Source organism: Acinonyx jubatus, chromosome B3 (assembly GCF_027475565.1).
Source record: "Acinonyx jubatus isolate Ajub_Pintada_27869175 chromosome B3, VMU_Ajub_asm_v1.0, whole genome shotgun sequence".
In the NCBI taxonomy this organism is placed as follows: Eukaryota; Metazoa; Chordata; class Mammalia; order Carnivora; family Felidae; genus Acinonyx; species Acinonyx jubatus.
Genome location: NC_069386.1, coordinates 9,632,861 through 9,658,183, shown reverse-complemented (window position 1 = coordinate 9,658,183; position 25,323 = coordinate 9,632,861). Strand labels below are relative to the sequence as shown.

The window sequence follows — 25,323 nt, the reverse complement described above, 5'->3', positions numbered from 1 at the left end:
GATATTTGTTTCTTCAGGATTCTGGTTAAGGGCAATGTTGGATGGTTTCTGGTTAGAATCTTCTTGAATTCTCTCTCTACTTCTGCTATTTTTAATGGAACACAATGTTTTCTTTCTCTTGTCTCAAGGGGGCGAGCTTGCATTTCCATCTCTAGTCCAGGAGTCTGGTTAAAAGCTTTTGCTTCATGTGGCTGGCTGGTCACAGCCTTCGTGCTCAGCCGCTGTAGGAAAATATGGCAGCTCTCAGGCCGTTTGCTAACTAACTGGACAAGCCATAACACTGACACTCAAGATGGCGTACACACCCTACCCTCTTATTTAAGTTTTCAATTTCAAGAAAGGTCCTTTTAATGGTGTCTCTGCTATCATATTTACATATATAGTTTTGTGGTATATCACCTAGGGAAAGGCAAATTGGCCTCTTTACGAGACGCCAATAAGTCTTCTGTGCATGTATTTGGCATTTAAGAGAGCCAGGCCCCCCTAATTATCCCTTTTGGGTCTGGCGCTAGAGCTGGCCCCAACCACAGGAAAACTTGCTCCTCAGCTTTTTCATACAAATTTTTCGGAGATATTCTTTCTCCGTGTCTCCTCTGAAATGGAGCATTTCCAGGAAATTCTGCAAATACTCTTCTGGAGTAGATAGTTGCCAAAAAGAAGTGCCTCGAAGAACCACAGGTTCAGGTTGTAAAGTCCGAAGTTGAAAAAATATAACCTTAGTATAAAAATATCTGTAGGTGATGTGTGTAAGGGTGTAACGTAATGATCCCACCGTAGGTTTTGAAGGGACCTTGAGCAAGTTCTTTAATTTATCTGGCCTATTTTCTCCCTTGTTGTAATCGTTAGGAACTCTCTGAAGTTTCTTCCAGCTCTTAATTCTTGATCAGTTGGTCAGATGTTGGGACGTAAATCTAATGTGTTGGACCAAAAGGACAATCACAGGGACTTTTTTTTTGTTAATTGAAATATAGTTGACATGCAACGTTACTTTAGTTTCAGGTGTACAACACAGTGAGCAGACAACTCTGTGTGTTGGACCGTATGAGGGACTTTTTTGAAATCACATTTATTTGATAGCCAGATTCTTAACTATTCACTTTCTCCTTAAATGGTTTTCAAGATGTTTTGCTCTGGAGCCTTATATTAATAATCTAATTTTTTCCCCTCACAGAACTGCTTAAACATAGGTCATACATATATTTTGAAGGAGGTATGTGTGCCTTTTAATCTTCTGTTGAGACAAAAGAACCAAACCTGATTCCTATCACTCTGTTGGCCTGTTTCTTACACTCCTCATCCCACTCTTGTTCATTCTTATCTCATTATTTTGACAGTCAAGGATGGTAGCCAAGCATAATGGAAAGTTTATGGAGCCAGATAAACCAAAGTTTTAATCCCAGTTCTGCAACTTGATCTGCCGCTTTGATCTGCTTGTTTAGAGGCTCAGATCCCTCATCTATAAATTTGGGATGATGATGCCCACTTTAAGAATTATTTGTACTAACTAGGGTTAGTTTAGTGTGTAGCATGTGATAGGCATTTTATATGTAGTAGATGTAATTCTAATCCCATTTTATACTAAGAATTATCAGACCTACTCTTAACACTGTGGATGAATGACTTTAGATAGGTGTTGGTTAAAATAGTCTTGGAAGAAATGACTAATTCTGTCAGGCCATGATGGTAGATTATCATGCCACCTGGTGTTCATGTGACGGGGGGTGCCCTAATTTATTCAGTACTTGATTCAGCACACGTTCACTGAACTCTGTGGTAGGCCTTAGAGACGCTAACATGAAAACAGGTCAGCCTGCACCCAGAGACCCCTCTTCCAGGGGAAGAGACACTACTCTGCATCTCATTTACTGGTTTGCTAAGTGTTAAACATAGAATTGCTTGTGGATAGATATCTTCCATTGAGCTAGATGATAGATTCTGTCCAGGCTCCTATGTGCACCCTGGGGGAAGGGAAGTTTCTAAAGAATTGTGTGCTGTTTTTACAGGGTTTACCTCAAGTGGCTTTCCAGGTTTCATTTTTAAAAGCTGATTGTGAGGGGCGCCTGGGTGGTGGCTCAGTTGGTTGGGCGGCTAACTTCAGCTTAGGTCATGATCTCATGGTCTGTGGGTTCAGGCCCCACATTTGGGCTCTGTGCTGACAGCTTAGAGCCTGGAGCCTGCTTTGGGTTCTGTGTCTCCCTCTCTCTCTGCCCCTCCCCTGCTTGCTCTCTGTCTCTCTTAAAAATAATAAACATTAAAAAAAATTTTTTTAAGCTCATTGTGAGAGTGAAGATACATACATACTGTCAGAAACACAAACTTGGCTGTACCTATTATTTCTTTAAAAAATTTTTTTAATGTCTGTTTATGTTCAAGAGAGACAGAGTGCAGGCAGGGGAGGGGCAGAGAGAGAGGGAGATGCAGACCCTGAGCTGTTAGCACAAAGCCCAACGCAGAGCTCAAACCCACGGACTATGAGATCATGACCTGAGCCAAAATCAGATGCTTAACCAACTGAGCCACCCAGGTGCCCCTGTACCCATGATTTGTACCAGTAGACTTGGAAGGGCCACCATGAGGTTGCCTTAGAAAAATACTGTATTGCTTTTGATCCTAAGTTCTGTGTTCGGTTTACTGACATAAACATGGCTTTATGGCTGCTTGTTTTTGCCTCTCAAAAAAGGAAACTTTCTTAGTGGAAAAACTAAAGAATGTCATTTGATTTGTGAAGAAAGGCCTAATGTCCTCAGGGATCTACATGACTGGGAAAGACACAGATTTCTCATATTAGGTTTTGATTATGTATTTTAAGAAGGTGCCTGGTGAGGTCTTACCCTGGCTGGCCACCATAAGAGTAAAGGGACACACTGTATTTGGACTTGTTTACTTTATCCAAGAAAGGTTTCAGAAGTACTGATTTCTATTTCTGACGGCTCAATTTGGGGATATAGCCTGTGGCTTTGATTTCATTCATTTAGCAAACATTAAATGAACGCCTTCCCCTTTCAAGGTATTGAATCAAGTATCTAGGGAATTTTTTGGAAGTTAAATACTGTCTCTGCTTCTGATTTCTTTAAATAGAGCAGGCTTGCACAGACGTAATCATGATATGTGAATACAGTATGTGAGATCTGCCATAGGAACCATTAATGTGCTTTGGGTGTTCACAGAGAAATGACTTCTTGAGAAGTGCTTGTGTGACATATAGTAGGGTTTCCTTGGTAATAACCATGATGTAACACATGTGGTATAAATATTCACTGGAAAGAATAGGGATAGATTGAGGGAGCCTTTGATGTGCTTTCCAGCCTTAAACAGCCAGTTCTGTTTGCTTTCGCTATGTACTTGGCCCGTAGAGCATAGAATTGCCCAAGAATTGCCAGAAACGCCCCAATTTGCAAGGTAACTGTGACCTGGCAGTACTCCAGGTTAAAAAAAGTCCCATTAGGAAACTGAGAAAAGTAACATTTACCAAGTATGAAGAACAGAAGTGTTTGGTAGTATGTGAACCATATGGGAATTTAAAAGAGTGGTACCTTTGTGTAAATATTTCCATTCAACCAGCGTCAATCTGTATTTTTTCCCTCCTTGCCTCTTTCATTTTATGCAGTGACCCAGGCATTTTGCTTCCCATCTGAGAGCCACCCCCCCAAAGCCCTGTCACCGCTTGTGGATCTAGAGGGTCATTGTGACGTGGTCTTAAGTGTTCCCCCAGTGTCATGTAGGTAGTCTTCCGAGAAAGTGTTGACAATGCCTTCCATGACACTCAGATGAGCATATTCAAAATATCCTGAATTGAAGCCTTACTCAGAAGTCAGAGTGAGTGAGAATATTTATTATGTGGATCATTACCTGTAGCCGGCATTCTATCCTGACTGGGTCATCAGGGTCATCAAGAGTGACCTATATTTAAGAGTTTTGAAAGCCTGCTCCCTCTGGGGTTGGAGTTTGGGGTTGAACTGAGGCAGAGGCATAAAACCAATTTTTTTGTGTGTATGGTTCTTGGATTTCTGTTGAAGATAGTTGCAGAAGATGGTTTCTGAAAGTATTTGAACAAACAGGAGGGATCATTGGAATAAATGTATAGCTTCCCAATGTGGATGCCATGGAAAGTATTTGGACGTATGAATTGGACTTTGAGCTTTCATTTACTTGAGATGTGTACCCATAACATTTGTGTGTGTTTCTTTTACCGCATCGAATATGAGCTACCTTGTGAGCTGCATAGCATCTGGGAAACTTTTGCTTAACCCCTTCCTGGAGACAGTTAAAAAAAAAAAAAAAAAAAAAAAAGGAAGGGGAGATAATTAGTAAAAAAAAAAATGTGAATTATTCTATTATTTGGAATATTTTTGAAGACAGATAAATCACTAGGAAAATGTACTTGGGTTGGGATGTTGTCCCCCCGCCCCCCCCCCCCCCCACACCTTGGTTTGTTTGTAGAAATACAGAGCCAGGAAATCGTAAGATTTATAATGAAGCCAGTTAAAGGTCTCTTCTCTTTGCAGTCCAGATTCTCTAACTACAGGAATCCAGAATCTTCCAGAAATAATTGTTCTCATTATAGAGTACTTAGTGTAGGGAGGAATTATCATCTCTGTCATGCAGTCTGTACCCTTTAATTTGCAAGGAGGGAACTTGAGCCTAGAGCACTCCCGGGCCTGCCGTTGTCTGCTGGTTAGGGCCAGGGCTCGGCCCGAGGATCCAGAACCCTGGAGTCAGTCTTGTGATGGCCCAGCCTCTCCTCCTTGCCCACCTCTGCCTCAGATATCATCAGCTTGTGTCACTGCAGTCAGCTCCTCCGTGTCACACCAAAAGCCCAGGCCCCATGCGCACCTCTCCTGTGTTCCTGCTGACTCCCAGGCCCATGCTCACTCTGCTGTGGAAACCCCGTGCACAGCGACGCCTTTACTGATCACTGACCCTCTTCTGTCTCACTGGGTCTCGTTTGCCCCGCCCTTATACCAGGAGAAATTACCGCAGGGCACACGTGATTCGTGTGCTGTGACTGACAGGCTGTGTGCACCTGCTGCACTGAGGGGCCCCACAGCATCCCCTCAGCAGACTGCCATCCCCTGTCGATTGTTGGGTGTGTGTAGCTGGGCCTCATGCGGGTCATGAAGTAGGGTGAGCGAGACAGGTCTGAGCATCCTGTCTCCTTGCTGCCTTCTTTCCAGAGTGTGGCATCCTTGCTGCCTTCTCCTTTCTAGAGTGTGGCCTCTTTATACGTTCTATATGCCTGTCCTGGGTTAGCTTCCCTGAAAACCATCCTCTACCGAGGGGGGGAGGCCTTCGGTTCCAAATGAGCCCGCATGAGTCATTTAGGAGTCGAGTTTGTTTAAAGACGTTTTCTGGCAATCCCACAGGAGATGGGTGACTTGGAAAAGGAGGAAGTTTATGCCTGCCACACCCTTCGCTAGGGATACATCCCAGTCCCTGGAGAAAGGATCCCCTTTCCAGTGCCCTTCAGCTCTCTTGTTTCTATGGAAATCATAACTTCTGGAACATGTGCTTGTGCTCTGTTTTGTTTCTGACCTCATCAGTTTATTTCTTTGCCATTCTTCCCCATTATTTTGCCACCAGAAACCCTATCGTATTCATCATTTTCCTCATTGAATCATCTACAAGCTAAGTTTTTTTTTTATGCCGGGGGCCTGGGGACAGAGTGGGTTGGCATCGGGCCTCTCCCTGCTGTGCCGGGCTAGTGGCAGAGACGGCAGACGAAGAGCCAGTGGCCCCACCTCAGCTTTACATCCTCATGAGGTTGGAGCAGGGCCTGGACCAGTCTGGAGGCGAGAGCGACAGGGAGCGCTGAGGCCCACGTGCTGTGTGATCTCTACTTCGTGGGCAGCAGGGCCTTCATTCTATGAGGCTCAGGAGATTTTCCTCTCATTCCAGCCCTGTGAGGCCAGGGACGATGGGAAGCCACAGACTGGCTTGTCAGCAGGGAAGCACAGAGAGTGCATGTGCGAGCACGCGCGCGCGCACACACACACGCACGCACCAGTTCCTTGCTGTAAACTTTTGTAACAAAGATTCCATCATGAATTATGCCATTAGAATGTAGTCCTTTCCTATAAGAGTTACTGTTCTGCATTTCCAAAACTAAATTGAGGCTGTAATTTGCAGACTTCTGTTTGTGTGCTGACCCTTGTCGTGGAAACGGGGGTGGGGGGCGTGATGGGCAAAATGAGTAAGATCCACCCCCATCCCACAAGAAGCTCGTTGGGAGAGATGAAGGAGTGAAGTGGGAGCAGACACCTGGGTCCTGGGAACTCCAAGAAGGGGTAGTCTGTTGTGTAGGTCTGTCCACACCCGAGAAGAGTGATCTATTATGTAGGCCTGTCTACACCAGAGGCCCCTCTGCTGTTCACTTTTGGTGGCGTTAAGTGGCCCCCTGCTGTCATGTTTCACCCCCGGGGATTTTCCCCTGTTGACAGCGTTGCTGGCCTTTAAGTAGGGAGCCAGCCTTTTCACCCCAGTTCCAGAAAGTGATGCATGTGTCTCGATTGTTGGCCACAGAACAGTTCCTGTCCCTGTCTCCAGCACACACAGCACAATAGACTGTGTTCCTTCTTAGGAGTCATTAGGTTCCCTAATGGAATGATCTCAAGGAGGAAAATAGAGCTCCGGCCCTCCTCCCTCATTAGTGCTGAGACCTGGTGCTGTGTCTGCTTCACATCAAACTCAGTGGGTTGTTTTCCTCTGTGTCTGAGACTGTTCTTTCCTCCTTGAGTCAGGAAAAGGGCTTAAATCCTGGCTTCCCCATTAAAAGGAGTAGTTGCCAGCTGTGAGAAGAGGTATTTCCAGACTGGCATAGAATGTAACATGGACAGTGCTCTGAGGTTTGCTTTTGAAGTCAAAGGGTGTGACCTGTAGGCCTTGGGAAGAGCTGTCGCTCGCATAGCCCACCCCCACCCCCCACCTCACAGGCTTCTGCGCTACAGGAGTGCTGATGCATAGGGACACTTGTACCCCGACGTTTACAGCAGCACTTTCAACAATAGCCAAATTATGGAAAGAGCCTAAATGTCCATCAACTGATGAATGGATAAAGAAGATGTGGTTTTATATACACAATGGAATAGTACTTGGCAACGAGAAAGAATGAAATCCTGCCATTTGCAGCAACATGGATGGAACTGGAGGGTATTATGCTGGGTGAAATAAGTCAGTCAGAGAAAGACAGATACCTTATGTTTTCACTCATACGTGGATCTTGAGAAACTTAACAGAAGACCATGGGGGAAGGGAAGGGGAAAAAATAGTTGCAAACAGAGAGGGAGAGACTCTTAAATATAGAGAACAAACCCGAGGGTGGATGTGGAGGGTGCAGCAGAGAGGGGAAAATGGGTGATGGGCATCGAGGAGGACACTTGTTGGGATGAGCACTGGGTGTTTTATGTAGGCGATGAATCACGGGACTCTACTCCCAAAAACCAAGAGCATACTTGACAACACTGTATGTTAGCCAATTTGACAATAAATTATATTAAAAAATAAAAAAAAAATTTTTAAGTAATAAAATAAAATAAATTAGCTGATGTGAGAAGTTGCTGGGATCCTTCTTCCTCAAGGCTAGTCAGTGGGAACTTGCGGCAGGAAGGAGGGGGTCGGGGGTAGCAGAAAGGAAAGGGAAGGTGAAGGAGAGCCTCACGTGGGGGTTGGGGAAACATCAGTCTCCTGACAGCAAATACAACTGACCGAGCTCTACAGGCTGGAAACGGGGCCACAGCTGTCTGATGCTTGTGGCAGTTGTTCCTGTAACTTCTTGTAATTGATCAGCCCAGCATAGAGTGGGGGAGGTGGGGATATAAAATGAGATTTTAATAAGAGAAGAGGAAAAAAAAGGCTTAGCCTAGCTGACTCTTCTTCCTCTGAAAAGGATTTTGTCACATAACCAACTAATTTAGTCTAATGAAGGGAGATAATTGTACGAATCTATGAATAAGTAAAAAGTGGGAATTGTCCAAGATTTTTAAAAGCAAGGCTCTTTTAGATGTGCACAGTTACAGGAAATTTCAACAGCTGCTCTAAGTATGGGCGCTTCGGGCCATCTTGAATGTAAGAGACAGGACTTTAAATATCAGCATCTGTTTCCACGAAACAAATGTTCCTTTAGGGAGTTCTTTCTAATAAATAGTAATTAAAACATTTGACCACTGCATGCCGTCCATCTGTTTTACATTTTAACAAGGTGACCTTTCCAAAGGAATATCTACCCCCCCCCCCCAAAAAAAAAACAAAAAACAAACCCTATATATTCTGATGAGCAAAGGGAGTAGCTGAACTGAGAGACAGGTCAGCTTTGGCAGAGTGAGAAAGTTGTGTGAAGTCTTCTACCACATTTTTAACTTCCATTCCCTAAAATTGTGGCTCGTGGTTCCTCACATCACTTGCCCCAGCACAGAAGACCACCTCATAATTAGGTTAGAACATTTCCTCTCCGTGAAACCTTTGATAAGTGCATCTTTTTGGAATGGCACAGTTTTCAGTAGCTGGAGGGAAAGCCTTAAGTGTGGTAGCTCTGATTTGGAAATCTCTGCTCTACTAGATCTCTAAACCACCTGTGCATCCGGCTGGCTTCTGAATCCCCGGGCACAATTTGTCTTCCTGTTGACATCTCAGGATTATGATGGCATCTTTGTTAGGTGATAAAGATGTACATCAGCGGGCACTAGTCATGCTACTCATACAGGAACTGGTGTTAAGGAGTTACTCATGTCGGTTTACCTGTTGGTCATTTGCCCCTGGTCTCTCAAAAGTGGAAGGAGACCTATTCAGCCATATGGTCACCGAGGAAGTGCCTTCCCACTAAACCCCTTTGCACATAGATCATAAAGAACTTTATTCACCCTTCAGAAAACCATCTTTGCCTTTCATTCCTGCTGTAGTTACTCTTAATTCATCAGCTGCATTCAAAATATTATTGTTTGGCTTTCATACAGTCTCTTTAACTAGAAACCTTTCATCCCAGATTCACACCCCACCCCCACCCCAGGCCCCATTTTTTCCTGTCAAATTTAACCTGTGGCATCAGACTCTGATTTAGAGGGTTCACGTCCTCCTCCTTGCTCACCTGGATTCGCTGGTTTCCTTACCACTAACTTCTTTCTACCTTATAAACCCAACAGTTCTTGAACTTTTGGGTCTCAAGGCTCTGTTACACTTTCAAAAATTATTAGGAACTCCAAATACCTTTTGTTTACATGGGTTTTACCTACAAGTATTTGCCCCATTAGAAATTAAAACTGAGACATTTAAAAAGTATTAATTCATTTATAATAGTAACAAATCACTACTTTTTCATTTGAATAGCATATTTTTGGAAAACAGCTTTTCAAAACAAAAACCAAATTAGAAGAGTGTCATTTTAATCTAATTGGTTTTAATCTTAACTTCATTCAGTAGACAACAGTTTGATTCTCCTATCTCTTATGGATTTAATATGTTAGAATACAGTATTTTGGTTGAATTCTATAAAGAAAATCCAGTCTTTTAAAAGGGAGGAATATTGTAATTGCTTTCTCAGATGATTTGGTATTTTTACTTAATACCAAATCAGAATTGACAGACGATATGTTAAGAATTATTGGCAGTATGGAATCTGAGGTCCTGTCGTTGAGCTTTTTGTACTCGGGTACATTAAAATCCACTGGATCTTTCAGCCATGCAGGATTTTCTAACCTCCTGTATCAATCATTTGGAAAATACTGATTCATTGAGAAATAGCACCTCTTCCAAACGTTGAATGTTTTTTCATTTTCAGTCTCCAGAAAATCACATTTGTTAATATTACCACCAGTTTCATCAGAAATGGCTTCAAGTGCTGGTAAACTTGGCAAGTTCACAGTGGCAGATAGAAGTTTTCCAAAATTCTCATTTCCACTTGAAAGTCTGAATTTTATCATCAGCAGTAAACACTGCCAGCTGTTTCTCTGGAGAGACCAGGTTCACTTAGTTCACTTCCAAGAAAATACCCAAGTTCTGAATAAGCATCATTCATTCATTTGCCAGTCTTTCTTTCAAGTAAAAATGTTGTTCCATGAAAAAAGTGGCTAGCTTAGCTCACTCCTTAAAACAGTTGCACAAGTGAATTTCCTCAAGATAACCACGCTACCTTGTATGCAGAGCATTTCTGTGTGCTTCCCATTTTAAGCACCTCAGGATTGAAATCGAATGAAATTAATGTTTCCAGCTTCATCAAGGACATTCTACGTGGAAGTATTTTCTTTCCTCAAACTGAGTGTGTAGCGGTGAGGAACATAATGACCACGGGTTCACTGTGGTGACACCGTCTTGATTCATGCTAGGGCCATCAGCACAGATAATGAACATAGCAAAAGGGGCAAATAACATATTAGCACCACTGTGAAAATAGTTTTGAGCCCACAGATGCCCTGAAAATGTCTCCGGGACCCTCAAGGTTTTTGTAGACCCCACCTTGAGGACCACTGCTCTAGCTTGCGTTCCAGATTCTTGCTGAAAGTAAATCAAGTTAGCTCTTCGGTTCTTAAACTTCATGGTCATGGAGCATACATGGCCCTCCGGGTCTGGTTCCTCAGGTTGCGTGTAGGGTCCCGTCAGCTCTTGCTGCTCCGACGTAGAATCCAGCGGCCAGCCTCACCAGACTCCTCTTTTCCGTGTCAGTCTGCTGCTGTGCTTGCTCATTGGTATCCTCTGCTGGCAGTGCACCTTTGGCATCCGCCCAGGTGCTCTTTCTTTCTGGAAGACCCTTCTCAGACGTGCTGTGGGGCTGAATAGCGCACTGAACATGGGACGCTGCAACTGTGAGACAGACTGTGAGCCCTGCACGCTGCCACAGGGCACGCTCCGCTGCCCCTTACCCCTGCCCCTGCGTGGTGACCTGCCAGGTCATCCCACACATGACAGGCACGACACAGTGTTGTGTGCGTGGCAAGCATCTTGAAGGAAAAGAAACACAGGAAGAATTTTCAGCAAGACTGATTTTTGCTTATTGGTGATGGTCTGTAATACTTCAGTGAACTTCACAGAAGAGTAGATTTACTCAATCCGTTTACTAACTTCTCTCCTTTGGGGCACCAGCAGTCTTAAGTAATCCCCTTTCTTTTAAAATGCTGTTTCCTATTTCCATAGCAAATGTATTGGAAGCTTTTAAGTTTTGTTGGTCGAGGTTGAGACACACTTAATCAGGATGGCAGGAGTTGCAACTAAAAATCAGGTGGAGGGAGTGCCTGGGGGCTCGGTCGGTTGAGCATCTGACTCTTGATTTCACCTCCGGTCATGATCTCAAGAGTGGTGTGATCGAGCCCCGTGTCAGGCTCCGTGCTGGTCGTGGAGCCTGCTTAGAATCCTCTCTCTCCCTCTCTCCCTCTCTCCCTCTCTCCCTCTCTCCCTCTCTCCCTCTCCCTCTCTCTCCCTCCCTCCCTCCCTCCCTTTCCCCCCCCCCCCCCCGCCCCTGTCCCCTGCTCGCACACTCCTCTCTTTCAAATTAAAAAAAAAAAGGGGGGCGCCTGGGTGGCTCAGTCGGTTAAGCGTCTGACTTCGGCTCAGGTCATGATCTCACGGTCCGTGAGTTCGAGCCCTGCGTCGGGCTCTGTGCTGACAGCTCAGAGCCTGGAGCCCGTTTCAGATTCTGTGTCTCCCTCTCTCTCTGACCCTCCCCTGTTCATGCTCTGTCTCTCTCTGTCTCAAAAATAAATAAACGTTAAAAAAATTTAAAAAATAATAATAATAAAAACAAATAAAAAACAGGTGGAGAAAAGGAAGCTCCTCATTGATAACTCATTAATATGAGTATCTAGGGTTGAACCAAGAAAAGTGGTCCATCTTTCTATCTATGTAGAATTTGGATAATTGCCTTTGTAGTAAAACACAACAGATCGAAACTTCTTCAGGTTCATCAGTATGAGAATTAGAGGAGAGCCATTACAATTCAGACCTTGAAAAACTCCACTTGTATGAAAGAAAGATAAGAACAGTAAACCATGTTAAGTAATGCTGTGCTCTTTGGAAGACCACCAGTGCTTGTTCTTACAGCATCCCCACAGGACAGGCGGAAGAAACGCATTGTGATAGTTACACATGGCGAGTTGGAGGGACAGAGCAAAGGCCTCCTGTGTGTCCTGCACAGTGCTGGGAGCCCACAGAGCAGCCCTGATCATGCTTAAACCATCCCCACGGGTAGCTTGATTTGTTAGGTGTATTGTCCTTGGCACAGCCACCGGCTAGTTAGTGCCGTGCAGTCTTCTGAGCCAGACACACACATTGAGCACATACATATGCACATCATTGAAGAGAGTACCAAATGCTTCCATGAACCTTAGTCTTTAATAATTCACCATTTTGTGCAGAGTATGTATGTGTGTGTGTGTGTATATGTATATATTATATATAAATAATTTTTTTTAATGTTTATTTTTGAGAGAGGGGGAGGGAGAGTGTACGTGGAAGAGGGGCAGAGAGAGCGAGAGAGAGACAGAATCTGAAGCAGGCTTCAGGCTCTGAGCTGTTAGCGCAGAGACCAACGCGGGGGCTCAGACTCAGAACTGTGAGATCATGACCTGAGCCGAACTGGGACACTCAACTGACTGAACCACCCAGGCACCCCAGAATACATATTTTTTAAGTTTCATGGAGAACGTTTTTCTCTTTTCAAGGTTTATGTTGAAAGCATTCATATTAATTCCAGAAAGAGACATCTGCATATTTAGAAAGGCACTAGGTTATCAGTCTGTTGATAATTATGAACAAATAAAAGTCAGTGTGTGTTTAGTCAGATCTTCAGAATGCCCTTACGGGACTTACCTTAGCTGCAATTTAGATTTCAAAAAGCCATTGAGAGTAGACAGGGAAGTTTCCTCCACTAGCTGGTTAGTTTCTGGCATGTCCTGTTTCTTGATAAGGTCTAACTACTCACACCATTTGTTTGTAGTGAGCAGAATAGATGCCTTTCTCTCATGCATATCTCCACATCAGAAATCCAGAGGGGATTTAAATTTATGACTAAAAGGAGCTTCTGAATCCAGATTGCCTGTACCGGTTTGATCCTCTGGGAAATGGGTTGCCTTGCCTGAAAGATCTTCAGACAGAGAGGTGGATATTTATTCACACAGGAACCATTTGTCGATTGCTAAGGCCAGGAATCTGTAGGAAATCCAAGAAACAGGAGGTGTCTTGCTCCAAGGGTCTTGGACAACAGGGACGTGGATTGCTGTGATCATCAATGGATGCTTTCAGTGTGGTGGGGCGCAGTCCTAATAGAGTCCGCTTTTTGACTGAGGTGCTTAGTGGAAGCATCACCATTGCGATCACATTGGAAGAAGTCAAAGACTTGTTTTGTATAAATGGGGAAGACGATGAGGGCAGGATCAAGGACACGGAGGGAGCCCAGTGAAAAGTTTAGTCTGAACACAAAACGGTAAGTTGACTTGTGTGACCTCAGTAGAGGAGTCTACGAGAAGAGACCAGCTCCTCTGGTCTTTTCTCCCAGAGTCACCTCTTAGAGCCAAACACTCTTTATCCCAGCGGGTCACACTGGTATTTCAGCCTGCTGGGTGGGGATTGTTCAGGGACACTGTAAGTTCAGCCCAAATTAGGCACTTGGGGATTGGCCAGGAAAAATCTATAAATATCTGTCTTTTCTTACTTCTTTCCCTTTGCCTCAGAGGAAGAACGTTTTTCTTTTTTTTTTTTTTTTCTTTCTTTTTTTCCCCCAAGGCTAACTGTTTGGTGTAAGTTCCCAGCCCTATCTCGACCTTTTTCAAGAGCTGCTTCTCCATAAAACAGGGTGATATTCAGAAGTTCAATAGCTTCTTTGGCCTTAGCTTCTGGAGAAGCTACCTGCCTTTTCCACTTACCACAGAAAACAAGACTTTTCCCCTCTCTCTGTTTTCCTGTCTCAGGATACAAATATCTTCAGGGGGAACATGGTGATCTGATTCATAGGAAAGGTGTTTTGGTCTGTAATTTCTAATTTGAGTCAGAATATATCTGTGACTTGGTTTTGCCTTCCACCCCGCCCCCCGCCCCCCCCCCCCCACCACCTTGTAGGCTGACTTAAATGCCTATTTTTTTTTATTTTTTATTTAAAAAAATTTTTTTTCAACATTTATTTATTTTTGGTACAGAGAGAGACAGCGCATGAACGGGGGAGGGGCAGAGAGAGAGGGAGACACAGAATCGGAAACAGGCTCCAGGCTCTGAGCCATCAGCCCAGAGCCTGACGCGGGGCTCGAACTCCTGGACCGCGAGATCGTGACCTGGCTGAAGTCGGACGCTTAACCGACTGCGCCACCCAGGCGCCCCTTTTATTTTTTATTTTTTATAAATAAGGCAAAAATGTACTGGTGGTAATAAAATAGTACAGCAGTTAACAGTACTCACGCTGCAGGCATATACAAAATACATGTACCGATTCATTTATTCCTCATAACGGCATTTTTCTTTCAGTGTTTGCTATGATTGGGTTTTACCCCATTTTACAGGTGAGGAGCTAAGGAACAGAAAGGTTCTATAGCTTGCCCAAGGCAGTCTGGCTGCAGTTTCATCTTCTTGACCGATGTCCTGGAGAGTCACTGCACTACCCAGTGGGCCATCCCTTCCCTTCCTGTCATGTGTACTGTGGGGGACATCTCGGCCTGCATGGACTGAAGTCAAGGGCTGTCCCCGACCTCCAACCCAAAATGTGTTTCTGTGCTAACAGCTCTTCTGAAACAAATTCTTAAATTTCATCTGAGGTAGACAATTATGCTGTGCTTCCTTAAAAATTTTCAGAACACCAAGGTATCTGTTCTAGCTAAATAAAATTATCAAGTGCAAGCTCCAAAGAGAAGACTGTAAATGAGCAAAACCAGATTTGTTCTTTTGGGAATAAGCAGATGCCAAAATTGACCTGGCAGTAGTGTTAAAGAGTAAGGTTTTTGGGGTTTTTTTTCCTTGAAGGATTTTTTTTCTCTTTGTTTCCCTTTGTTTTGTCTTTTGGACAGTTGATGAAAAGAGCAAGTTCTACCTCTCCATTTTTTGGGAAGGCATGACTGTCCGGTGGTGTGTGGTGAGATGAGGGAAGTCTTTCATGGGAAGCTGAATCACTTTTTGGCTTGTCTGACTGACTGTGTTAGGGCTGTTCTTTTTGCCATGAAGTGAAAAATAAGAGTAAGTTGAGTAACTTCCTAAAGTAATACATTTGCATTTTATGTGGGATTCGGAATTTTCCTGAGGGTATGATTATTTTGAACATGAGTTTTCAAGTCTGACCAGGACTTTTAACCTTTCAGTTCAGAGAGTCTTTTAGACTACCCCCTTTTCTATATGTTAGCTCTGATTTAAAAAAAAAAAAAAAAAAAAAAAAAAATTTGTTCTCCCATTTAAGCATTAAATCTGGCCAGCCATTGGAAAAGTCTGAGGATTATGACTGTGGTAATAAGTGAGTATGTGGTCAGTTAGTCATCTAGCCTCTGAGTATCTGGTGCCATTTTTGGCATTCTGCAAGAGAAACTGAAGGGCCTGTTGCCTTTAGGGAACTCAGCATCCACTTAGAGTCAAGGTACAGCATCAAGAGCAAGACAGGGCGGAACACTGTAGAGTGAATGTAACAGAGTTAAGGACCATCAAAGTACAAAGGACAGAGTTTTAAGGTGGTTAGAGTGGGCAGAGATTCCCTCATTAGGAAAGTAGGATTTGAGGGGTGGATTTTGGCTAAGGTGAAGAGACAAGGTAGGGAGTTTCATAGCCCACAACTGTTCCCAAGAGCCAGGGGCACTGAGGTAGGAAGAACCACGTACTGGGGTGTCTGGGTGGCTCAATTGGTTAAGCATCTGACATCAGTTTAGGTCGTGATTTCACAGTTCATGAGTTCAAGCCCCACATCGGGCTCTGTACCGACAGCTCAGAGCCTGGAGCCTGCTTTGTATTCTGTGTGTCCCTCTCTGTGTAACCCTCCCCCATTCATGCTGTGTGTCTCTCTCAAAAATAAATTAACATTAAAAAAAAAAAAAGAACCATGTCCTGATTATAGAACATTGGGAGTTCAACGGTATGTCTACCTAGGGGAATAGTAGTGAATAAGACTGGCCAAGACCATGGAGACATCCATATGAGGAGACGAGGCTTGATGTGGCTAAAGACTTGTGTACGGTCTTCCTGAATTACAGCACAAGTCATACTGCTTCTCTGCTGCAGAGTCCTCACTGGCTCCCAGGTGCCTCTCAATAGAGTCTAAACTTTGTGACATGACATCATATGCTTTTATAATCTAGGCTGTTAATGCTTTCCCTGGCTAATGTTAATAGCGCTCCCTTATAGGATTTGACGCATGTAACTAGACAGTTTGGCTAGTCTTCCGTCATACCTGCCACTCGTCGACATCTGTACCCTCTCTCACACTCTTTACAGGCAACGCCCACCTTCGTGGGATTTTTCTACCCAATCAGTGCAGCCAGAGATCCTTGTTCCTTTGCTGGAATTTCCGCATTTCATTTGTACTACCCAGGCTGTCTTATACTTGTATTTCCGGCCATTGCCCCTTCCTTGAGGCCCAGGAAACATCTCATCCATCTTTATAGCTCCTAACGCCTTACAGAGCCACCTAACTCCAGCAGGTATTTCAGTGTTAGTTGAATGGTAAAAAAAATTTTGTTCATCTTCACTGGTTCGCTACTAACTGACCATGACTGGCTAGTGATGACAAAATCCCATTAGGAAATTCTGGTCACCAAATGTCAGTGTTGTTTCCCTTGATCTCATTGCCTTTGTTTTATAGAGTAAGGGTTGTTCTGATTTCCATAGATGTTCGTATGGAAAGGGAGTTTCTTACTTGTTGGCCATGCCCTTCTTTTCCCATTTCCTTGCCAAAACACTGTCCACCCCGCTTCCCTCCTCCAGTTGTTACCAAGCGCTTGTCCATATTCCTAACCAACATAGCAGTGTGTACATTCCAGTGTTCTCTCCTGGTCTCTGATAGAACCTCTAGGAAAAAATTCAAAGTGCACAAAAGAACAGGCATACATATTGCAAAGAACTCACTTTGTGTTAATGGTCCCTTTTCTCTGCTAAGGCTTCAGTTACTTCTCAGAAAGTCTTTTGCAGCCTAAAGTATTTATTACCAGGTTAGTACTCCTACAGCAACATGGTGGAAGGATTCACTAAGATACCTTCTCTCACAGGAAGGACTTCTTAAGAGACGGCTGAGAAAAGTGGAGTGTGCAGACAGAACCTAAATGTTCCCTTGTGACACTCTAGAATACTTACATCAGCCGTCCTTGCTCTGCTACCCCAGACCCGCCTCTCCCAGGTCTGTGGAACGTTTATGTAGCAAAATCCAGATCTCTTACTTTGCGTGAGCTTTTTACAGCATTGGTGCTGTTTGCTGTTCTTTGAAATCTTTCCCTTTTTTGAAAGTGTCCCTGATGTCCCGTCTGTGTGTTGATTCCCAAATCTGAACGCCCAATCCCAGCCATTCTCCTGAGCTCCAGACGCACACGCTTGCCTGCTTACCAGGGCTTTGCTCAGATGTCTCTGAGATCCTCGGATTCTCTGCATCTAAAACTGACTCGTCATCAGGGGCGCCTGCGTGGCTCAGTCGGTTAAGCATCCAACTCTTGATTTCAGCTTGGGTCATGATTTCACGGTTCTAGCCCCATGTTGGGCTCTCAGCTGGCAGCACAGATTGTGCTTGGGATTCTCTCTCTTCCTCTCTCTCTGCCCCTCCCCTGCTCACATGCTCTCGATCTGTCTCTCTCTCCCTCTCTCAAAATAAACAAACAAAACCAAACAAGAAACAGAAACAAAAAAACCTGCCTCCTCATCTGATCTCTCCCTGCTGCCTCCTTGGGCTCCACCCCACTGTTTGTCTGGTTGCCCAGGGCAGAGTCCTGGCCTGACAGCGCTGCTCTCCGCCTCATCCTCCACCCCCACTGCCTGTTAACGGTTATAGTATCGTCAGACTCTCATTTCCTTTTCTTGATCTCCACTGTCATCACCTGAATTCACACTCCCCTCCCCTCTCATCCAACGTGTGTTACAGCTCTGTGACCGGTCTCCCTGCCTCTCGTCTTCTCCCTCCTGTCTAGGAACATGCTCTAGAAAAATGGTATTTTTGAAAGCAGAACTCTAAATGCCTTTCTCTAGCTAACAACCCTTCCATGGCTTTTTCTTGTTGCAGTGATGCAGACTTCTCCACGTAAGTAGCGTGTTCATCTGGAGCTGCCTTTTTCTGCTCCACGGGACTCACCTTTGCCACTCGCTCTTTCTCGCCTCTGGGTGCTAGCACTCAGTCCTCTGCCAGCATGTGCACAGAATGCCTCTCTATAGCCCGGTCCTGGGGCTCCCTGCCTCTCACCTGGTGAGCTCCTACTCATCCGTAGGGCCCCAGAGTAGTCAGCATCTCCACAGCAAGCCTCTTCTGGCCCTCAGAGCCTGTTCCGTCTAAAGGCAAATGTCCTTGTGTCCTGTGATTCCTCTGTGTGAACACGCCTTGCATCTTATCATAGCTCCTTAATGTCTCGTTTGCTGCTGTATGCTCAGTGCCAAGCATAGGTGTTCAGTAAATACTTGTCTAACTTCATTTCCTGAAAATCAGCTTGTTAAAGGTTTAGGTGAGTGACGCGTGAAGTTGGAGTATACACTCGTACCAGTATGATGAGTTTCCCATGTGAAATTTCTTGGTTGCTTAAATTGTTACTGATACTTGGAGGGGGTCCCGGGTGGCTCAGTCGGTTGAGCGTCCGACTTCGGCCCAGGTCATGATCTCACAGTTCGTGAGTTCAAGCCCCGCATCGGGCTCTGTGCTGACAGCTCAGAGCCTGGAGCCTGCTTCGGATTCTGTGTCTCCCTCTCTCTCTGCCCCTCCCAAGCTCGTGCTGTGTCTCTCTGTGTCTTAAAAATAAATAAAACATTTAAAAATAAATAAATAAATTGTTACTGATACTAAATTTGCCATTTTTATTTTATTCTTAAAAATTGTTTAATATTTCTTTTTTTCATTTTTGAGAGAGAGAGAGAGACAGAGTCAGAGTCAGAGTGCAGGCGGGGGAGGGGCAAAGAGAGAAGGAGACACAGAAGCCGAAACAGGTTCCGGGCTCTGAGCTGTCAGCACAGCTCGAACTCACGAACCGTGAGATCCTGACCTGAGCCGAAGTCAGACGCTTAACCAGCTGAGCCACCCAGGCACCCCTAAATTTGCCATTTTTAGCATTCTACATGAAATTCGCCACTTTTAGCTTTCTCAGCATTCCGTGTTTTAAAAATTTTAATATATCTTAAAGCCACATTCTTTGGGAAGATTTGAAAATTCTATTTAAAAATTAAATGTTTACAAAATACTTAGTATACTTGAAATAGGTGCAACTTATTGCATGTCAGTCATACCTCAGTTAAGATGCTTAAGAGTTATTTAAGCGATAGCTACAAAAATATTTTTCAAGGCCTAGGTTACCATCTGAAATAGAAGTTACGACCGGAAGTTTAGCCTGAACCTCAGGCTTTTTGCACTTGTAAATGTATGTGCAAACTATTTGGGTAGGAAAAATAACAAAAATAACACTTTTGTGTACAGAATACATTTTAGTGTCCGTAGTATAGTTGGTGTGTTGAAGAATAAAAAAATGTGGAGGGAGCATATCCCTTTTTTTTATTAATGCTTTGGGGAGAAAGAGGGCCTGTTCTTTATAGTCATTTTACTCAACCTCTTAAGAGTTTGCAATTATAGGATTGTGAAGTTGGTAAAGATGTCTAAATGTGAAAAGCTCTTATATTGAACCATTATGAGGAAAAAAATAGAGTAGTTTTTGTTTAATTTTGTCAGTGCTGCCCAGTCTTATGTGATGTACTCATACTGGTCATGCTAAAAATAAATGTTGCTAGGAGATTTAGAAATAATAAAGGATATGGGGTGCCTGAGTGGCTCAGTCAGTTAAGCATCTAACTCTTAATCTCAGCTCAGGTCTTGATCTCTGGGTTGTGAGTTCAAGCCCTGCGTTGAGATCCACGCCCAGTGTGGAACCTACTTCAAAAAAAAAAAAAAAAAAAGAACAGTGAATATGATTTATGATTGATCAGATACGACCATCTTTGGCATCTGGTTTCAAATCTAGTACATGACCACACAGAGAAATGATCATCAAACAGTGCACTGTGTGGGTGGTGTCTCATTTCTCCTTTGAAGAGGGTCGCAGACGGGTAGAACGGGAGGATCCCATAGATCTGGTGTGTTCCTTTCGGCAAGAAATTCTACAGACTGTTCCATATAGTAAAGACACGAAGAAATGGGACTCAAGGTTCAATTGGCTTTTTGTAGCTGATGGAACAGCACTTGATATCAGGAGCACCCTTTGCATCGACGGCCTTCCAGGGGGTGCTTTTAGTGAGATATCTCTGGGTCTCCGTTGTTAGCCTTGCTGTTCAGGCTCACAGATGACACAGAATTTGGATGGACAGCTGCTACTTCAGTGATGGAATCTAGATTCAAGATGCTGTTTTTAGGCTAAAACAGTAACCTCAGTGAGAATATAGAAGGGCAAGATGTGAGGTGGGTCTTTAAATAAAACCACAAGGTTACAGTATGAAGAAGATCTGATTTGAGTCAAACAAACAAAAAAATACGGGAAGTGAGCCTATTTCATCAGAGGCTTGGATCTTCCTACTTGGGGTGGTACTCGAGTTAAGCTTGATTTTGATCGTCCCGGGCTCACCGTCACCAGAAGCACTGAGAGTCCTCCGTCGGGTTCCCTGTGACGGGAGGAGCGGCCGTGGGAATCGTGGTCCAGGAGAAAAGCTGTGAGGAGGGCGGTGAGTCCTGATGCTTGTCGTCACATACTTGAAACGCTGCTACAAGAAATAGCTAATGTTTGTTCCGAAGAGAAGAGCTAGGAGCCGTAGACCCATTCCACCTAAAGAGGGCCTGGCTGGCGGTTAGTTGTCCGAATCCAGAAGTCTTTCATTCTCTGTGTTGGGTGTGTTCGTCCTGACTTTTGTAATCTGTTAGCGAGGAGCGGCTAAAAAAAGGAAACGTTCAGGATGAAAATGTCGACCAAGAAGTTGACTCTGTTCAGCGTAATGATACACTCTCCACCTGAACTTTCTAAAATGAGGATCCGTTTGTCATGTTTATTGAAAGAGGAAAACTGTTTTCTAACCTTTGGCATTTGTGTAGAGTCAAGCCTGAGCTACTGGTACGAGTGATGAATTCTCAGTTTTCGTTCCTCAATTTTTTAACTTCCATTTTCTCAACGATAGTTTCATTTCTTTAACTTTGGGGGATTACTCAAAGCAAAATAAGATGCATAACGGACAGAAAGAAGATTCACAGAATGGAGCTCAGTGGAAACTCATTTTATCAGCTGTGTGACCTTACACAACTGACTGAAACACTGAGTGCAGGTCTTCTCTGCCACAAGGCAGACAGTGACCTTAGAGCTTTTGATGAGGAATAAATGAGGTCGTACACGTGGAAGCACCTGGCAGACAGGAAGTACTCAGGACACGTCGTTATTAATAAATTATGCCGCAGAAGAAACTATCCTGTCACCACTTTTGCACCCGACATTGTGAATCTGCCCCCTCCTTTCTCCGCCCTCCCTCTCCTTTTATTTCACCAAGCTGTTGGCAATTTTAGTAAAATTTAACATTTGTGGACATGTTCCTTGAGACCTGTTTCCCGGGAGGAGCAAAAGCTTGTAAAGGGACATTTTTAGGGGCACCTGGGTGGCTCAGTCAGTTGAGCGTTGACTCTTGATGTCGGCTCAGGTCATGATCTTGAGGTGGGGAGATCGAGCCCCGTGTCAGGCTCTGCACTGAGTGTGGAGCCTGCTTAAGATTCTCTCTCTGTGTCCCTCTACCTTTCCCCTGCTCACGCTGTCTCTACAAAAAATAATTAAAAAATTTTTTTAAAGAAAAAGACATTTTTAAAGCTTTATTGTTGTTTTATATTCCTCCGTCTTAATTTCTTTTTGCCATTGTTACTATGGTCAGATAATTTGCTGCTGTGGGCGAAATGGTCTTCAGGTTTCTTCTTGCAAAGGCAGGAAGGGGTTAAAGCGAAGAAGGCGCTGCTTTGCCACCACCCATGCTATGTTAAGGAATCGCTGGTTGATTGCCAGGCCAGGGCCTTCCCCTGTGCTTTTTTCACCTTCTTGGAACCTCTAAAGTCAGAGAAATGCCTGGGTGGAGGGGTTGGGGGGAGGGATGGTAGGCCTCCCTGGACCTGTAGTGCTCAGACACCTAAGTTAAAATTAAAAAGGAAGTCCCACATGGAAACAGTGACTTTGCAGCCACTGTAATTAATTTCCTCCTTTCTCCTCTCAGTCAAGCAACCATCATACATGAAACAGTCTCTTATTCTAAGCAGACTCAAATTGTCCCAGTGGAGGTGAAGTGTTTTAGCTGTGTTCTAGTCACTTTTGCCACCATCAGACGTGTAACTCTGGATGACTCACTATTTTTAAGTTGATGAAATCACAGATAAATGAAAATTAACTGTGGTAGACCTTTCCTTCTGATTTCATGTGAAAGTGGAGGAGGAAAATACAATGATGCAAAAACACACTACATGTTTTCTACAACGGATTTTGAGAGAATTTCTCAATTCCCTTTTCTCCTCTGAATCTACCCACATCCTATGAGCCGTGTGGCAGGTGATAAAGAATTCTTAGTCTCAGACTGACCATATCCGACCAAGAAGGAACTCCAGATAGTGTCCAACCCCTGTTGTTTTTCAGTTCTGGAAACCTAGGCCCAGAGAGTCCGGCTAATTCTGCCAGTCGCTCAGTGAGACCATGGCACACCTAGGATAGAAGGAGCCCTTGGTTTCCACTGTGGTTCCTTGTGTTCCCTGCAGGGACGGAATCCATCATTGGGGGGTTACTTAGCCAGCGTCCAGTCGCGTGCTGCTGCTGTTCCTTTGGGGTTACAGGAAAAATACTTAGTAGTAGTGGACTCTCCCCAGCCCCCTCCCTGCAGTGCTTCCTGGCTTTCGGTGTTCTCTTTGGGACTTCGGCATACCCACTAGGTGGTGTCCTAATTCAGAAACTTGACTGTGGGACTCGAGACTGGATTCTGCCCTAACTAAACAAAAGGAGCCAAAGAGCGTTGCCCCAGAAGAATTGCTTAAATAATTTGGGTAAGTTGTTAGATCTCATAATTAAATAAATCAAGAGAAAATTTAATTCACGAACAGAAATGCTGTAGTTAAATTTAAATGCAGAAAATATTTTTCTACTTCCTCTTCTGGAATCTTGAAGAACATATGTTGGGCCTGTGGTATGAACAGAGTAAAAGCAGTGGTTGCTTCTGTTGAAGAATTTGGGACTCCTTTTGTGGATAGAGAGTGGGACAGAGGATGCAGAGACAAGGGAGATACAATTAATCTTGTAAATAACTACTACCCTAAGGGGCTATAAATAATAAACATATTTTACTACAAGTTTCCAAAATTAAAGGAAAGGGGAAATTTTCTCAAAACAAAAATTCGTAGCTGGGGCGCCTGGGTGGCTCAGTCGGTTAAGTGTCCGACTTTGGCTTAGGTCATGATCTCATGGTTCATGAGCTCGAGCCCCTCATCAGGCTCTGTGCAGACAGCTTAGAACCTGGAGCCTGCTTCCGATTCTGTCTCCCTTTCTGCCCCTTCCCTGCTCATGCTCGCATGCTCTCTTGGGTGCTCGCTCGCTCACTCTCTCTCAAAAATAAAGAAACATTAAAAAAAATTCATAGCTCTCAGCTCTGGTTTGAATATAAAATGATTGGTTTGGTTGCTGTGTTTCAAAATCCTAACAGAATAACTGCTCCGTGGTTCCAGATGTTTTTGATAGAAAGTTGGAATTGTCACAGCAGCAGCCAAAGCCCAGGACCGCAGACTGTGTTCTGTGGAAAGTGCTGAACAGATCCAGAGGGGGAAGCAAAGGAGACCTTTTTTCCCCCACCCAGAGCATTTGTTCTACAAGAAAGAACAGAGTACTATAAGGAAGATTCCAAACCTTTGGGGGGGGGGGGGCTTTTGTGTGCAGACACAGTAGGAAGAAGCCTAGGTTTGCAGCCTGTGGCACAAAGTCAGCAGATCGTCGGAAATAAAATAGTTTAATCTATAGGTCCCACAACATTTCAGACAGCTACGTTAGTTTGAAACCGGTTTCTCTCTAACTATATACACTTGTTGAGGGCAGAGACCTTGCTGTTTGTTTGCCTCACTGCAAGGCACAAAATGTCCGTTAAGGCAACAGAGATTATCTCCGTTTCAGTCAGTAGTTAGACGATGTTGGGACTCAGGAGGCTGTATGGTGATTGAAGGCTCTCTGATCCCTTGAGAGATGCCTGGGAACCTTGGAAGCAGGAAACATTGGATTCTAATTAAAACAGAAGGGAGTGGCAGGAGGAATAAACCATGTTGAGGACAGAGGGGAGCCGGCCCTGTGTTCACACGGGGAGGAGGGGGAGTTCAGAGTTACAGCTTGATGAAAGTTCCCACAGAAAAGGTGATACACTAGCAGCTTTCCCACACGTGGCAGCCCGAAGGGTCTTCCGATATGTGCTCTGCACCAGAGTCTCCGAGTATTTGTAAAGAAAGCCCTTTGGGTGAGTCTGAGCAGGAACTTTAGTTGGAACTTTTTAAGCTGTCTCTGCTGATCCTGTTTCTACTGTTCTCCATCCTACTCTAATGAAAAGCAACATCTGTTTCACTGTTCTTGTTGGTAGCATCGCAGAACTCCGGGCTCACTGGGGGCCGTCCACCTGCGTGCCTTGGGTGACCCCGTAAGGGGTGGGGACCTGGGCTCTGGTCGGTCACAGCTGGACTGCAGTGCAGTCCTAGGCGAGGAAAACACTGGCTTTCTCGTGAAGTTTGCTGCGTTTCCCTCCTTTGGGCTGGTGAGCAACGAGACCGCCTGGCCCGAGGAAGTGGTGACTCATCAGACCTTCTACACCCCCTTTGTAACTCCTGAAAAACCTTGTCACCAACTCCGGTTGCGATACTGACAGAAACTTAAGCACTAAATCTCTTTCCTTCCTTTCTCTTGTGGTATCTGCACCGCCTCACTCACACTCTCCAGGTCTGGCCACGACTTCCCTGGCCCTTGGAGGAAAAGGGTGGCAGCCTAACGCTCTTACAAGGAGATTTTCTTATTCTTGCCTTTCCCCACTCTTTTCCCCCTTTTTGCTTCTTTCACTTCCTTCTTTTTTCCCTCCCAGATCATTCACCAACCAAATGAGAGAGTGTCTGAAGTCAGGACGAGTTCTGGTGTAGGCCTGTCCCCCCAACCCCGGTTGTTGCGGGGGGGGGGGGGGCGGGGGGGCTCAGTAAGAAAACAGGCAGATGAAGTGACAGCCTCATGCAGAGAAAGTATTGGCACGGGTACCTGT

At 44.5% G+C, this 25,323-nt stretch overlaps 1 protein-coding gene across 4 annotated transcripts in view; it reads left to right on the top strand.

Annotated features, from left to right (window-relative positions):
- Window positions 1-25,323, top strand: part of AKAP13 (A-kinase anchoring protein 13) — a 329,213-nt gene that overhangs the window by 187,020 nt on the left and 116,870 nt on the right. The gene's annotated exons all lie outside the window — the stretch shown is intronic.